The sequence below is a fragment of the Pinus tabuliformis genome, chromosome 4_2, assembly GCF_031772625.1.
Source record: "Pinus tabuliformis cultivar Carrire ecotype Pingquan chromosome 4_2, CPIR1, whole genome shotgun sequence".
Taxonomy (NCBI): domain Eukaryota; kingdom Viridiplantae; phylum Streptophyta; class Pinopsida; order Pinales; family Pinaceae; genus Pinus; species Pinus tabuliformis.
Window position 1 is genome coordinate 297,241,097 of NC_142304.1, and position 17,972 is coordinate 297,259,068.

The following is a 17,972-nucleotide window of genomic DNA, read 5'->3' on the forward strand; positions in this document are numbered from 1 at the left end:
ACAGCATCTCTCCTCATCATTAATTCATGGTTGTTATGGTAGTGACACCGAACGCGTTGCTCTTTGTACGGATCGTTCTTGAGACTCTCAACACCGCCAACTTGATTTTGTAAACTACCTCTCTCACCACACGGTTAAAAAGCAACTCTTCTCGGTCTTGATCACACCGATAAATCTTTCTGGTATTCCAATCATTTTCAATGAATATCAAATGCATCAGGGTCGTCACACATTCTCATACATCTAGCTCTTTAACAAATACTAGATACCATTGGCTTTGATACCATTTGTTCAAAGAAATTGTGACCAAAATCATTCACAATGAAATTGGTATACAAAATTATACACAGTACATAGGATCTATCTGGTAAAATACTAATAACTTGTTAAGGAAACATGAAAGGCACTTAGGATTTTATTATTTGGACAAATTATTATATTTAAGTTTACAATAGAGCAGATTTATGTGGTAAAATACTAATAATTTGTTAAGGAAACATCCACGGGAAAGGCAGTTAGGATTTTATTATTTGGACAAATTATTATATTTAGGTTTACAATAGAGCTTTCTCATCTCTAGAAACATATATGAAGTAGCCTTTGTTGCAATAGCTTTGATAACTATATGCCTTTGTTGCAATAGCTTTGATAACTATATTTTAGTTTTATACATATATGAAGTAGGCTTTGTTGCAATAGCTTTGGTAACTATATTTTAGTTTATAAAACTAAATAACCGCACCAACATTTACTTGAATAAACTTAAATTTATATTTATATATTGTTGTCATAGTTTAACAAAATTCACTATTATTAAAAAAAAAATTAAATTAAAAGCTTGTTTTTTAATATTTATAAGTTTCATTAAAATCTTAATCTTATGACCATTTACCCCACCTTATTATACCTTTCATATTTTCTTTTTCAATAACTCTTAATTAATTCATCCCTTCCCTTAAATTATTTTTCATTTTTTCAAGAAATTTGATTTATTTTTAATAAATAATTCAATTTTTTTATAATGGCTAATTTCCTCCCCATTTTATTTATTCTCTTTGTAGCATCAGTGCACATCCTCTTAAAGTTTTTGTCCTTTATGATGAGTGGAGTGTCCACCCGAAACTTTGGATAAACTAATTTGCAAACAATTTTTTTCCAAAAATTCATATAACAATAACAATGAAAATCTCCATTAAATTATAAATCAATCTCTCTCTCTCTCATATTTTGTAATTTTTTTAAATTTTGATATTAAATTTATTATATTATTTTAATAGTATTAGTTGTGCCAAGTGAAACTCTACAATTCAATATGAGGGAGATGAGGGAAATGAGGGAGATGTTGTCACGTAACATTACATTTAAAAATAATAAAATAATGCTTATAAATTAAAAAATAATAATAACTAAAAAAAGTCTGTCAATTATATATATATATATTCCATAAGTAGAATATACAGTGTATTATATCGAATTTCATCATGTCACGGGAATTGAACTTGGGTAGGGAGGGTCTCAATCATTTCTCCCAACCACTCAAGATAAACCTAATAGATAGATATATATATATAGAGAGAGAGAGAGAGAGAGAGAAAGATCCCATTCCATTAATAAGTACTTCATAATTCAAATTATGAGAGAGATATGTAATTCTTTCAATGTTTATTATATGTATATAAAGATAGACAATAGACAAATATATAACATTTTAAAATATATACATATATATATAGAGAGAGAGGGGTAATATCTTATGGATATATGTTTTCTACTTCCAAATATAAGGGGGCATGTATTAACAATTTAGTTTGGTGGAGTTGAATCATAAATAAAATTGTTACGAACATAAATTGTATGAAACATAAATAAATATAAATAATAAATAATGATACGATAATTATGTTAAATAGTAGTTAAATTAAGTGAAAAGGCATGTTTAAAAGATATGCTCAGTTACGAGAGGACACTTGCCTAGGTATATATGTGGGTCCTCATTGTAAGATTCAATATCACTTGTACATTTTATATATATAATAAATTATTACTACAAATATCTTTTGTGTATTTTTATGTTTAAGTCAACAAGCTATAAGTTTTGTTGCTTCAGTGGTATCGGAGCCATGTCGCACAATATAACCATGTGAGTCTTTGAACGTTGCTCGCCACACAATATGCCATTACGTTCACGTCCTAAATTCTTGGAGAAACTTAATAAAATTCAAGAATCATTTCAACGTTTAAAAAAATCATATGTAAAAGTTAAAGCATGTCGAAGGGAAATCAATATTAAGGAAGATAATAGTGACAATGAAGAAACGAAACAAGGTGAAGCAGGAAAAGAAAATGTTGATCAGAACGATGACAATGAAAATGAAAATATAATAGATAATAGTGAATATGAGAATGATATCGATCAAGATGATGATCCAGATGAAGATGATGTGGATTAGGACTATCTTGAGAAACATGAAGATGAACAATATCATAACAATGAGGAAGAAGACATTGATGATGATGAAGAGAAAGACATGGAAGAAGCAAAAGAAGAAGATATTTTTGAAGATAATTATGAAGATGACATATTTGAAAAAGAAAAAGTGGATCATGGGAAAGAGAAAGAAGAAAATGCAGGAATTCCTGTTGATGGGAAAGAAGGCCCAACAGATGTTTGTGTCATTGAATTGAATGGAACAGTTGGGGATATTAAATCAATTTCATTCATTGAGTCTTTGTGTCAACTGTCATATTTAGTTGGGCTAGAAAACTTTTGTTGAGTCCATGTAAACCTTGTACCTGTTATAGGTGTTGTTGGAGAGCAGAAAACCAAACCAACACAACATAGTGTTCGGGAACTAAGAGCATTGGGGTTTTCACCTCATCGGCTAGTTGTTCGAAGTTCTCAACCCTTACTAGAGAATAGTAAGGAGAATTTGTCTCAATTTTGTCATGTTCCAGAAAGCAACATTCTTAATATTTATGATGTAGCAAACATTTTTCATGTCCCTTTATTGCTAAGGTATCAAAAGGAACACAAGGCAATAATGAAACAATTGAATATATTAAGATTTTCTAAAACCCCAGATTTAGAGGAGTGGACTATGAGAGAAGCGGCTATGATAACCTTATAACTCCTACAAAAATTGCCATGGTGGGAAAATATATTGGGATGTCAGATTCTTACCTTTCTGTATTAAAGGCTCTTTTACATGTTCGTGTTCATGTTCATTGAAATTTTCTATAGAATGGGTTGCAACTTCTGATCTTGAAGAAGAAGCTGCAAAAAAGAGACCAAACATTCATGCTTCTGCATGGAAGGTTTTGAAGGGTGCAGCTGGTGTTCTGGTCCCAAGGGGATTTGGTGATCGAGGTGTGCAAGGAAAAACATGGGCAACAAAATATGCACGTGAAAATTGAATACCCTATCTTTCCATTTGCTTGGGGATGCAGATTGTTGTCATTGAATTTGCACGTTCTGTTCTTGGTTTGGAAGGTGCCAATAGTGCAGAGTTTGACCCAAAAACTCAACATCCTTGTGTCATTTTCATGTCGAAGGGATCAAAGACCTATATGGGGGATACAATGCGGCTTGGTTCAAGGACAACATTATTTCGAACTGCTGATGTGGTTCGTCAGGCAGTATCAAAATTAAAAAATACACTTCATGTATTCAATCCAAACTCTTTATGGGTAGTGGTACTGTTGATGGAGGACCCTCAATGTACAACACTCAAATCAAGTTTGAGAATTCTTGATATAGTGACCTAAAGTTCTGAACGCACATGCGCACGGAGGGATTGTCTGGTTATAGTTGACAAAGCACGCGTACCTGTGACGTTGTTAGGAAGATTAGATTGGTTCTGATGGCGGGGTCTTTCCTCCTTTTGCCATTTTCGAAAATAGAAACCAATGAATGCTCAGAAAATAGGAATATAATAATTATCATAGCAAATCCGACTGCACTGGCTGTAAAGAATGTTCATGTTGTTTTGTTCTGCCATATAAGGGACTGGAGTCATACAGATGAAGTGTATGGATCCAACAAATTGTGTGGAGTGGAAAATTTGAAAATTATCAATAAATCCTACAAATGTTGGATGACAATAGTCATATACGTAATTCCCTCCATCGTCGCATAATGCCACATTCGTTGTCGTCTGTCAAGTTTTCATCCGCTGTGTTGTCCACGCCCTCGTTGTCCCGACAGAGCCACACACTAAAAACTCTATTGTCTCCTCTGTCGCCAAGCATCATAGTCGGTACAAGGGTCAACGGACATGAGGTGGATTCGGCGTCAGTTCATATGTTGTTTCATAAATGGTTTGGTGCACATAATATGGTAGTGGTTGATACACCGGAGGGTTCGTGGTCAAATATGTCGAGAATGTAAACAGCGTATACGTCGTTGGCTCGGTATATATATAGTGGATACGTTGTGGGTTACATATATAGTGGACTCAATACACCGTTAATTAATTAATATACATCTCTATAAGCTAATTAATTAATTTATAAAATATTTAATAAAAAATAAAATAAATAAATAATAAATAGAAATTATATATATATATATATATAATGGATAAACCCTAATTCCAAGGGGTATCATTGAAAAAAATTATACATGCCAAGACGACCAACGCCAAGATAAAAAAAATTGTCGGTAATAAAACTTTGAGGACAAAGCTCCTGAAGGAAGGGGCAATGTTATGAACATAAATTGTATAAAATAAAATAAACATAAATAAATATATATAATAAATAATGATATGATGATTATGTTAAATAGTAGTTAAGTGAAAAGGCATGTCTTTTTAGACATGCCCAATCACGAAAGGATACATGCCTAGGTATATATGTGGGTCCTCATTGTAACATTCAATATCACTTGTACATTTTATATATAATAAGTTATTACTACAAATACTTTTTGTGTATTTTTACATTTAAGTCAACAAGCTATAAGTTGTGTTGCTTTAAAAATATTTAAATGTCAATTATGTATATATTAATTAAACAAATGAAAACATTTATTTATTTTTAATTATTGTTAAGATATTTTCTTAATGTGCTTCTCAAACCCAGCATAGTTCTTTCTTAACACCAAATTTACTAAGAGCCACGAAAAATCAAATTTCTATAGGCTAAAACATTTCCTCAAGTTTTACACACAAGAAGATGTTTGCATATTGAGATATTTGATCCCTCTCAGCGCTTGGTAGATTCAAAGTTAAGATGGATATATGCTAGCTATATATTTATATATATTATACATATAAAGATATGTCCACTTTAGGTTGTAATATCTTTAGTGATTTCTCAATGCACAAATTGTAATAATAATTAGTGGATGTTGTTTTTAATTATATTTTAGTTTTTGGAATTTTGGGTATCTACAAACAAGTCATTAGCAAAGTCAGATAAAATCATGAGACAAGTTTGACAAACTTTGCATGTAAACTCACTTTGTAACATTAATAAATTATGTTTAGGACTGAAAGGTTGTTGTTTGACAAACAAATAGACTGTAGAAAACAATGGTTTTGGATTTTGTGGATTTCAGTCTAGTCGCAGTAAAGGAGTTAGTGGTCAATTTGTTTTTTGGTCCAAACTATATAGTATAGCGTCATGAGTAAATCGTCTAGATCATCTCAATGTATATTTTCATCATGGAAATATAAGTGTTTTTTTTTTCAAAAAAAAATTACTTGATTATAGCTTGTAATTCTTTTGAATTATGTCAAGTCATATCAATTTTCTAATGTCACAATTTAACCTTAAGTTCTGTGAGTAATTTTGGAAATTTTGGGGATTGAGGTTTTTATACTCATTCCTTGGTCACATGGGATGGTGGGTGTCATGACCAAGATCAAAGGGGGACTTAAGTGTGGAGATTTATTAATGGGATTAGCCTTAGGTCATCAAAGATCCTTCTTTAGCTTTCTCGATGGCCTGGGGATCCTTTAACCAAACCAACCCTAAGCCATCAAATACATTTATCGTCCTCTTGGTGGCTAGTGGTCTAAATACCAATATCTTCATTTGATGAAGGTGTGTCCATTAGTTGACATCCATTAAATGATTTAGGAAAAGGGATGAAGATCAAGAATATAGAAAATCACCCTTGGAATCTAGATATCTAGAATCTAGCCAAAAAAATATTCTCCATTAGTAACAAAGTTATCAATTAAACAAGAATTATGACCTCAAAACGAGAATTATAGCCAAAAAAACATGAAAAAACAGCTCGAAAATGAGAAGTGTGTATGTTGTAAATACGTTTTTCTTTTTCAAGGTAAATTTTCAACATTTTTTAAAAATGGCAATGAAAATCAATTTTTAAACATGAAAAAACACCCTGAAAACGAAAAGTGTTGATGTTGGAACAACATATTTTTTTTTATGAAGTAAATTTTCAATATTTTTTAGCAATGGTGTTAAAGATCAAATATCATGACATTGAAAAACCTTAAAATTACAAAAGAAATTGGACATGGTATTAAAGATAAAATGTCACATCTCTGAAAAGCCTTAAAATTCCAACAATTTTTAGTCATGTCGTTAAAAATAAAATACTTATAACTCTTTTCAACTATAACATTAAAAATAAAATATCATGACTTGAAAGAACCTTAAAATGTTGACAATTTTTCAACCATGGAATTAAAACTAAATATCACGACTACAAAAAATCTAAGTTTTCAACATATTGCAACCATGGCATTATGGAAAAATTATATGACTAAATAAAACTTTAAAAATGAACACTTGAATGAAAGAGTCATTATACCAAGAGTAATTTATGTTTTAAATGTTAAATGTATAACTATTTTAAAATCCTAGCCTAAGATAACTTGACACATTGCAACAAAAATTTAAAAATCAACCATCAAATTGACATGCATTGTAGGGGAACTCGACCCATTGCAATGAAAATTTAAAAATCAACCATGAAATTGACACACTGTGGGGGTGGACTTGATCCATTATAACGAAAACTTTAAAATAAACTATTAAATTGACACATAATGGGGTCAGATTGCTAGCCGAAGATCGACACGTACCCCACAGAAAAAAATAAAAATAAAACAAAATAATAAATAAATAAATTAAAAAAAAAAAAGGAAAATACAAAACAAAACAAAAATTAAAAGATTAAAAAAAATGCCAAAAATAAATAAATAAATCAATTAAAAAAAAAAACTCATAAAAAATAATAATAAAAATTAAACTAAAAAGTAAAATTAAAATTAAAAATAATAATAATAATAAAATAAATGAAAAACAAAATAAATATATGTTAGATCTAAGACTTTTGTGATCCATAATGTAGAGAGTAGTCTTTCAGATTAATAACACAGTAAGGATTGGGTCGATGTTTTGAATCAACTAATGTGGTTCATCCTCATGACAAGGTGAGAAACCACGCGATCTGAGAGAATAAATAGCAAGGATGCATCAAGGTTTAGGGTAAGCCGTTCAAAACTAGCCGTTGAGAAAAAAAAAATTATTAAGTTAGAAAATAATTGTTATATGTTAATTAAATATTTAATATTGAAATTGTAACTTATTTATCCAATTAAATAATAATAATCTAAGATTAATTAATTAATATAATATCATAAGTTAGGGTTTATTTATTCAAGGTAAGTTAGGTAGAAGACTAGTTGTTATTTTAATGGATTAGTTAATAATAATTAATATATTTATCAATAATAATATTTTCTAAGCATAATTTATAACACTGATAGTTAGGTTTGACGTATTAATGAGAATAAAACTAGATGCTTTAATAAATTAGGTAATAATATAATTAAAAATAATTTATTTAGTAATCATAGGTTGAGATTGGTTAATAGGTAGGGAATTAGTTTATAATAGTATTAAAACTAATTTATTTAAAAAGTAAAATCATAATGTAACATTATTAGTTGGGGTTGATGTGCTAAAAAAAAAAACTAGTCGTTATCAAGATGTAGTAAATACTATCAAAAGTGAATAATTTATATAATTATTATGTAATAAATTAATTAAAAATTTTTATAATATTATGACATAAACTAATTATTTATGTAATATCATTAGTTAGGGTTGAGGTGATTAAAAAAAAAAATCTAGTCGTTATACTATCAAAAATGAATAATTTATATAATTATTATGTAATAAAATAATTAACAAATTTTATAATACTATGACCTAAAATAATTACACAAAATACTATTAGCTGGGAGTGACCTAATAAAAGAATATTAGGATCACACTGCCAAGCTACAGGATAATATTCCTTAAAAATGGAGGAAAGAAAAGATGGGGTAAAGGGAATCCCGTCAGGGTGAAAAAGATAAGGGTGAAGAAAGGGCGGTGGAGTTAAGAAGTGAGAGCTAGAATCCAACTCCTACTTAATTTCCAGCCATCATCCCTGTTGAGGTTTCTGGCATGCCTCTTAATCTCAATCTCTTCCCTTAGCTTCATGTGGTGGAAGTGATCAATCTTAGCAATGACCTTGGATTCCTCAATGCAGACATGGTGTTTTGATTTCTCAACATGTTCTGCAAGAGCCGAGGTGCGGGAGTGATTATGTCTGATGTCAGCGGCATGTTCACTGATCCTCTACTTAATAGATCTTCCTGTTTCTCCAATGTAGGGGATACCACAGGAGCAGGGAACGAGGTAGACCCCTTTTGAGTCTTTAGGGTCTATACGGTCCTTGACCGATCTAAGAGAATTTGTAATGGTATTGAGAGGCTTTAAAGAGGAAAAAACATTAGTCTTCTTAAGAATATGGGCTATCCTATCCATGGTCCCTTGGATGTACGGGAGATAAACCTTAGGAATATGATCATCAACATCGAGTTTAACCCTAGGTTCTTTGTTGGCCTTGTGAAAGGCCTTGAGGCTTAGGGGTCTGTTGTACCCATTGTTTTCAAAAACCTCAAGAAGATGAGCCTTCTCCTAATCAAGGTGGTCATCATCAGAGATTATTAGAGCACGGGTGGCGAGAGTGTTGAGAACCCCGAATTTCTGAGCTAGGAAATGATGAGAGCTAGCATGGAGGTATTGTTCTGTGTGAGTCTTCTTTCGAAAAACTTGGTGACAAATGGAACCATCGTCCCTCCTAGAAAGAAGAATATCGAGAAAGGGAAGGCAACCATTCTTCTCAACCTCCATAGTGAACTTGATGGAATCTGAAAGAGAATTCAGGGGGTTGAGGAACAGACCTATCTTTTGACGTCCATGAGGCTAGATGACACAAGTGTCATCAACAAACCTCTTCCATTTTTTAGGATGAAATTTGGCGGATGCAAGGGCCCTTGTCTCAAAATTTTCAATAAACAGGTTTGCAACAATGGGCGAGAGAGGGGAGCACGTTGCAACACCACAGGTTTGTTCATAGAACTCACCTTAGGTCACTCCCAGCTAATAGTATTTTGTGTAATTATTTTAGGTCATAGTATTATAAAATTTGTTATTTATTTTATTACATAATAATTATGTAAATTATTCATTTTTATGGTATAACGGTTAGAATTTTTTTTTTTTTTTTCACCTCAACCCTAACTAATAATATTACATAAATAATTATTTTATGTCATAATATTATAAAATTTGTTAATTAATTTATTATATAATAATTATATAAATTATTCAGTTTTGATAGTATTTACTACATCTTGATAACGACTGTTTTTTTTTTTAGCACATCAACCCTAACTAATAGTGTTACATTATGATTTTACTTTTTAAATAATTAGTTTAAAACTATTATAAACTAATTCTCTACCTAATAAACAATCTCAACCTATGATTATTATATAAATTATTTTTAATTATATTATTAACTAATTGATTATAACAACTAGTTTTATTCTCATTAATAGGTCAAACCTAACTGTCAATATTATAAATTATGCTTAGAAAACATTATTATTGGTAAATATATTAATTATTATTAACTAATCCATTAAAGATAACAACTAGTCTTCTACCTAACTTACCTTGAATAAATCAACCGTAACTTATGATGTTATATTAATTAATTAATATTAGATTATATTATTATTTAATTGGATAAATCAGTTACAATTTCAATATTAAATATTTAATTAACATATAACGGTTATTTTTTAACTTAATAATTTTTTTCTCAACAGCTAGTTTTGAACGGCTTACCCTGAACCTTGATGCATCCGTGCTATTTATTCTCTCAGATCGTGTGGTTTCTCACCTTGTCCTGAAGATGAATCACACTAGTTGGTTCGAAATGTTGACCCAATCCTTACTATGTGATTAAAAAGACTACTCTCTAAAATAAATATATCTTAAAAACAAAATTTAACAAAAATAAATAAAATCAAATTAGATAATTAAAATATAAACAAATTAAAAATCATTTTTAAAAAATTTATTTAAAAAAAACAAACAAAAAAAAAAAACAAACAAACAAACAAACAAACATACATACATACATACATACATACATACATACATACATATATATATATATATATAATAAGTATTAAGTTAAAAAAATAAACATATATATATATATAATCAAGTTCCCCGAGGACAACAGTTGACTTTTTCTTAATGTTTTTTTTATTGTTATTTATGTGCTTTTTTTAATGTTTTTTTCAATTTTATTGTATTTTTATGTTTTTTATTTGTAGTTTTTTTTTTTTTTTATTGTCTTTTTAATTGTATGTTTTGAATTTTTTGGAGAATTCTTGTGCCATGTTGGCGGTGGCTCTGTAATCTGAACTAGGGTTTGAGTTAGGGTTTGGTCGCTGGTAACCATGGCGAGACGCGGAGGAGGGAGTTCTGCTCCCTCCTACAGTCAAGTAGTTGCGAACAAAAGCAATGGAGTTGGTCAGCATCGCTTCAAGAAACCAACGGAGGTGACAACTGAGGATACTAACACAGGAAATATCAGACCTCACGAACAGGAAGAGAATCACGAGGTAGATAGCAGGGAGAAGAGGACAGGGGGTAGCAGTCAGAAAGCTGCACCTATTAGTGCGACAGGGGTCTATAAACCCAAGTCAACCATTATTCCTCAGGTAGTTTTAAGTGACCCAGCGATACAAGTGCACATAGATCACATGGTGGAACACGCAGTTATATGCAAATTTATGGGGATTTGGCCGATAGAGAAGGCTTTGCACACATGGATAAGGAACCACTTGAAACCAATGAGTGAAATAAGCCTTCACCTTGGGTCCAAGGGCTTCTTTACGATGGTGTTCACAAACTTAGAGGATAAAGACAGAGTGCTCGAGGGAGGACCCTATTTTTACACTGCTGCAGGCCTTTACATGCGACCATGGGTGATGAATTTTGTCCCAGAATGAGAAACGTTCACTTCGGTACCGGTATGGATAAGACTTTACTCCCTTCCTTTAGATTATTGGTTGCCGGAGTCTCTAAAGACTATAGGAAACAAGCTAGGGCATTTTATAAGGATATCAAAAGCGACTCTAAGAGGCAAATACACTTCCTTCGCCTGGATTTGTGTGGAAATGGACTTATCTGGGGCACTTCCGGACGAGATCATTTTAGAAGTGTATGATGAAGAATGGGTGCAGGCGGTGGACTATGAACATGTCCCATTTAGGTGTCGTAAGTGCCATGAACACAGGAACCTATATAGAGACCGCCCATCAAACAAATTGGAGAGCAACACGAAAACCACCACAGGCAAAGATCCTGAGGGTTTCACTAAGGTGGGGGGTAAAGGGAAAGGAGGAAAGCGGTACCAAAAGAAAATCAACAAGGACAAGCAACTGAGCCACAATAGTTTCAAGATCTTAGAAGAAGAAGTTGGAAACAACGGGGCAAACCAGGAATCAGAGACTAATCCCACTAAGAAGGAAAGGGATGCTAGCATGGATGATATACTAGAGAATAGCCAGCAAAAGGATGATATACCGAGCATTATGGAGCTCAGTAGGGACCATGAGATGACCCCAAGTGAGGCGAGAATGGAGGACCATGAACTACAGGAGATTCTAGAGAGGGAGAATTTAGATCTAGAAAATTTTATGGAGCAGGGAATTACTAAAGGGGTTGACTTCCTGCGAAAAGAGGAGTTTGACAGGGTTCAACAACTCTTCCTTTGGAGATCCCAATCGAAAGGTTCTGGAGTCAAAAGAAACCATGATAGCCAGGAGAATAGAGGGATGAAAACAATGGAGGAAACACCGGGGTACTCTTCCAAGAAGCTGGGTAGGAAAAGAGGAAGGAAAAGATAGAATGAGCTGCTGACCGAATGTGGGAAACTCATGATTAACTCAGGTAAGATGAAATATCTCACCAGTTACTCCTTTACAAACCTTTCTTAATGAAGCTTACAACCTGGAACATTAGGGGTCTAGGAAGTAAAAGGAAACAAAGAAATCTTAGCAGTGGAATAAAATAAGAAAAACCAAATATGGTTTTTATTCAGGAAACAAAGTGTTCAATGGACAAGATCATAAAAATACATATAAAATGGTTAATAAAGTATGAGTATCGAGAGGTTAAGGCAGATAACTCGGCTGGGGGGATTCTTACGCTTTGGGATCCCCAAAAAATTGGAATCCTAGATGCTGAAGCGTCCAGGAACTATCTATCGCTGGTGATTCAACCTTTGGGTGATAAACTAGAAGATAAACTCAAGCTTCTCATCTCCTATCTACATGATTACAAACATCTATGGTCCTAAAAAACTAGAAGACAAACTCAAGCTTCTCACCTCCCTTGAGGAGCTGAGAGAGAGATATCCTGATATGCCCTGGATTCTGGCAGGGGATTTCAATATGATCAAATATCTTATAGAGAAAAAAGGTGGCACTAGAATACTAGGCAGAGACTCCATTGCCTTCCAAAACTTCTTAAATAACATGGGTCTAGTGGATACTGAAACAATAAATGGAACTTTCACCTGGAACAATAAGAGGGGAGGGGCTTCTCAAGTTGCCTCTAAACTTGATAGATTCATAATCTCAGAACCTCCTTCTCACAGGCCTTGACATGTCAGCTTTAATCCTTCCCTTTGGAGGCTCGGACCACTGGCCTGTCCAGCTTGAAGCCACTTTTATGGGTACACCGAGGAACAAACCTTTTAGGTTTGAAAATGTCTGGCTCTCTCACTCTGACTTCACCAGCAATATTGACAAATGGTGGATGGAAGATATGCATGTTCAAGGCACTAAAATGTTCATGCTGCAACAAAGGCTTAAACATATCAAATCCAGACTTAAAGATTAGAACAAAAAAGAGTTTGGTAGTATTTTTAAAGCCAGAAGAGAAGTTGAACAGAAACTCCAGGGGATTAATCAGATCATCATCACAAATGGTTTTACCGAGGAAAGGAAAACTCAAGCTGATTCTCTTCAGAAGGAATGGGAAGATAGGTGCATGCAAGAGGAGATTTTCTGGAGACAGAAATCGAGGGTACAGTGGATCAGAGAAGGGGAAAGAAACACAAATTTTTTTCATAAATCAACTTTGGACCACAGGTCACATAACAGAATTTCAAAACTTAGAGATGTTCAAGGGAAAGAGCTCATCTCCCACAAAGAAATGGAATCTGTCCTAGTTCAACACTTCCTTAACATAGCAGAGGAGCCTCTCCTCGACAGATCATGGTTCATTAACAATTTCACAAAGTACATTCCCAAGCTTGTAACCAGGGAAGACAATCACAATCTTAATAGGCCAGTGTCTAAAGATGAGGTCAGTGAAGTTATCAATGAGATGCAAAATGGGAAAGCTCCTGGCCCGGATGGTTTCAATGTGGACTTATTCAAAGCATGCTGGAAAACAGTCAAACAAGACATCCTTGATGTTGTGGAAGACTCAAGAAGATCCAAAACAGTTTTGAAGGCTTTCAATGCCTCTTTCATAGCTTTGATTCCAAAGAAGGAAAAAGCTATGACACCAGACAGATTCAGACCCATAGCTTTATGTAATGTGGTGTACCAAATTATTTCCAAAGTGATCGCTAACAGACTCAAGCCCATTCTTCCATCTCTTGTCTCAGATGAGAAAACTGGTTATGCAGAAGGAAGACAGATTCTCAATAACATCATACAAGCTCACGAGGTGGTACACTCTCTTAAGAGAATTAAGCAAGCTGGTATGATCATACAGCTTGACCTAGCGAAAGCTTATGATAAGCTAAGCTGGTCTTACATCAAGGCAATGCTAAGAGCTTATGGTTTCAACCACAACTGGATTAGATGGGTTATGGCCCTTGTATCCATGGCTAGTTTTTCAATCTTGCTTAATGGCTCACCCTCCAGAACTTTTATGCCTTTTAGAGGTCTCAAACAAGGAGACCTACTCTCCCCCTTCCTCTTTGTGCTCATGATGGAAGGGCTAGGCAGAGCGATCAAAATGGAAAATGCTAAAGGAAGAATTCAGGGACTGAAACTAACCATAGATGGTGCTGCTTCGACTCATCAACAATTTTTGGATGACACTATGCTGCAAGGTATTCCCATGGTCAAGGAAGCCAAAGCTTTCAAACAAATCTTGAACGACTTTGCTATGGCCGTTGGTATAGAGGTAAGCCTTGACAAATCAAAGGTTTTCTTTTTTAACACTGACATTGCTATTCAGAGGAACCTCACCAGAATTCTCGAGTTTCAAAGAGATCAGTTACCTTCTAAATACCTTGGAATGCCTCTTACGGACAAACCTCTGAGCAAGGGTGTGTGGGAGCTAGTAATTAACAAACTTCAGGACAATATCAAGAAATGGACTTGCAGGTCTTTGAATTTGGTAGGGCATCTTGTGCTTACAAAGGCTGTCCTGCAGGCCATACCCATTTTCATGTTGTTAGCTCTTCCTGCTCCTAAAGGAGTTATGCAACAGATTAGGAATATTCAAAGAGATTTTCTTTGGGGAAAATGGGAAGAGAAAAAGAAGTGGGCTTTGGTAGCTTGGGACAAACTCTGCAAGCCTAAGGCCCATGGTTGTTTGGAGCTTCATGACCTAAGGCTCAGTAGAGTTTCGGGGGCAAAAATTTGGTGGAGGTGGCTTAAGGAATCAACAACCCCTTGGGCCAAGCTTTGGAAACAAAAATATGCAAATAATTGGCAGGAGAGGGATCATATCCGAATGTCTGGGCTTATCAAGGGCTCCCACATTTGGAATCTTGGTTGGGAAAATAGAGCGATTGATTAGCAGCATAGCTTCTAGGAGATCTGAGCTGGGAACCTGGCAAGATTTTGGGAGGATAACTGGCAGCTTGAACCAAACTTGTTTAGGGAAGAACTAACCACTCTCAAGAATGACACTGACAACAAAGGTTTATGTATGGTAAGTGACTTCTAGGATCATGTAAGGAAAAATGGTAAATGGAGAATATGGAAGGATCTAGGCTATAGTGAAGAGAGCCCTTTGAAGGCCCAGGCAGGTTCTCTTGCTCTAGACTTGGAATAGAGGAAAATTTTGGTATCATCCTCGTCTGACCAACTGAGATGGGGAAGAAACACAGAAGGCAACTTTAACCTCGAAGAAGCTAAACAATTGGCCCTAGGGTTTGACTATCAAAACCCTGATAAGATATGGAAGGACCTTTGGCAGCACCCGCATTGAATGAAAATAAAGTGTTTTATGTGGTTGGTTCAACAAAAGAAAATTATAACTTGGGAAAATATTCTGAAAAGCGGTTTTGTTGGCCCATCCAAATGCCATCTATGTGGTTTACAAGAGGAGACGATGGAACACTTACTCAACCTCTGGCATTCACCTCTACCTTGTGGGATTGGGTGGCCTCAGTCTTCAGGAAAACTGACAGGGACAGACTCAGTATCACCAACACTTTGAAGAATTGGAGAAAAGACTTCTCAGGAAATGAAATCATCAACAAAGCTTGGACTCTGGTTCCAGGCTTTATAATCTGGGATGTCTGGAAAGAACGCAATGGCAGGATTTTCAAGAACAAAACTAGCTCAACCCAAAACATTATTGCACAAATATTACAACAGCTCAAAGACACTGTTGGAGCCCTTTTGTGGAGACCTCCTAAGAACCCTACTCTGCCCCAGGATGCTCGCATATTGCTGCAGTTGGGTCTCCATATGCTAGTTACCCAAAGCATAAACAAGGGTGTGAGCCAGATAACTGCTGGTAAATACTTATGGCAACCTCCTCCTCATGGTTTCTTGAAAATCAATATAGATGGAGCCTCTAAGGGAAATCTAGGGATGGCTGGATTTGGCAAGGTCATCAGAGATGAGCAGGGGCATATAAAGGATATCTTTCATAGTCATTTGGGGACTGCCACTAATAACATGGCAGAGCTCATGGCCTTAGAGCAATGCCTGGAAATACTGATTGAGTCAAATCTACACAACGCCATCATTGAAGCAGACTCTGAATTGGTAATTAATGCGGCCAAGAAGATATGTAATGGAATGGCACCTGGAAAAGTTTCAAAACATTGGTGGCTTTTGCAGGTCTTTCAATGTATTCATTCCCACCTGCGAACCTTGAGAACGGTCAGCTTCGTTCATGTGCGAAGAAAAGCCAATATGCTAGCTGATCGTCTGGCAAATGAAGGAGTGCTTTGCAAGGAAAGTTATAGTAGGCATGCTTGGGATTCGACACCCTTGAGGAAATTGCATGATGATTGTCAAAGACAGGCGGCCAAAGACATGGAGCACTTCCAGACCATGAGGAATGAACAGAAGGAAGACTAGTGGAAGCAAGAGAAAGCGGAAGCAGAAGTCAATCATAATCGTTGATCCCACATAGAATGCTTAAAACAGAGCTAATTACAGGGGAGGGGTACTTGGTAAATAGTGGGCTTGTTGGAAGGTCGCTGATCACAGATTTTGATGGCCTCCATCATCGAATGGCCATCGGGTTGGAAATAGATCGAAGGTTAAGTCTTCAAGTGGACCCGAGGATTTATAGATCAGCGGTTTATAATCCTCATCGGATCCGTGAACCAAGTAAAAGGGGCGCATGTTGCTGAGGCGATGTCATTAATGACCGTTGGATCTTACGGGATCTTGATCGAAAGGATATCAGGTTTCAACATGGGAGGAGGTTAAGTCCGAGAATGGACCCGAAGTTTTATTCATTGACAGTTTATTTTCTTTACGGCTCCGTAAAGCAGGTAAGGGTCGCGCAAGTCTCCAAAGCGATTTCTTTAAGGACCGTTGGATCACTGGGGTCTTATCGAATAGCCATCGGGTTGGATAATGGGCAGAGGTTTTGTGTAAGATTTATGTGTAAGGTTTTGGGTTTTTGTTTCAGGTTTTGTTTCAGGTTAATCATCAATGGGTTTTCCCCTTGCTGGTCTTTATACTTGTAAAGACATGTAACATATGTAATCTTTCCTGCGTTTAATTGAAGGCTCCACTCTGACTTGGCAAAAAAAAATTGTATGTTTTAAATTTTTTTTTTGTCCTCTTGGTTTGATAAGTGAGTTATGATAAAGTTACCTACCTTTGAAAAAAAAAATTTAATCGTTTTTTTATACTTAATTTTATGTGAATCTTTCTTTTTTGGAAAAAAGAAAATGTCATTATTTTTGGATAAAAATCATAAAATTTGTTGTTTTTCCAAAAATAATATTGAATTTTTCATTAAAAAAATGATTTAACAAGTGATTTTTAGCAAAAAAATCTCGAAATACATATTTTTTAATTATATCTAGATGCAAAATGTGCAATTTTTGTCAAATGTTTAAAATTGTTATATTGTAGTGGCAATTATTTTATGTGTATTGAAGTATTAATTAACGATACATAAATATATATAACAAAAAAATCTTAACTTCAAAATATTAATTTTATTATTTTTTTAAACTTTGCAAAAAATAAAAATAAAAAATCATTATAAAAAAACATTGCAAAGAAAACAAAAAACACAAGTTTGGAAAACCGTTAAAAACAAACATCTTAGGAAGAAAAACAAGAAGAATAAAACAACTTTATTCCTCATTAAAGGTTGGTGGAATTTATGAAGTTTTTACCATG

The 17,972-nt window shown here is 34.2% G+C and overlaps 1 pseudogene; it reads left to right on the top strand.

Moving 5' to 3' along the window:
• The first annotated feature begins 2,171 nt into the window (after positions 1 to 2,171).
• Positions 2,172 to 3,765, top strand: LOC149169174 (uncharacterized; annotated as a pseudogene).
• The last annotated feature ends 14,207 nt before the right edge of the window (positions 3,766 to 17,972 follow it).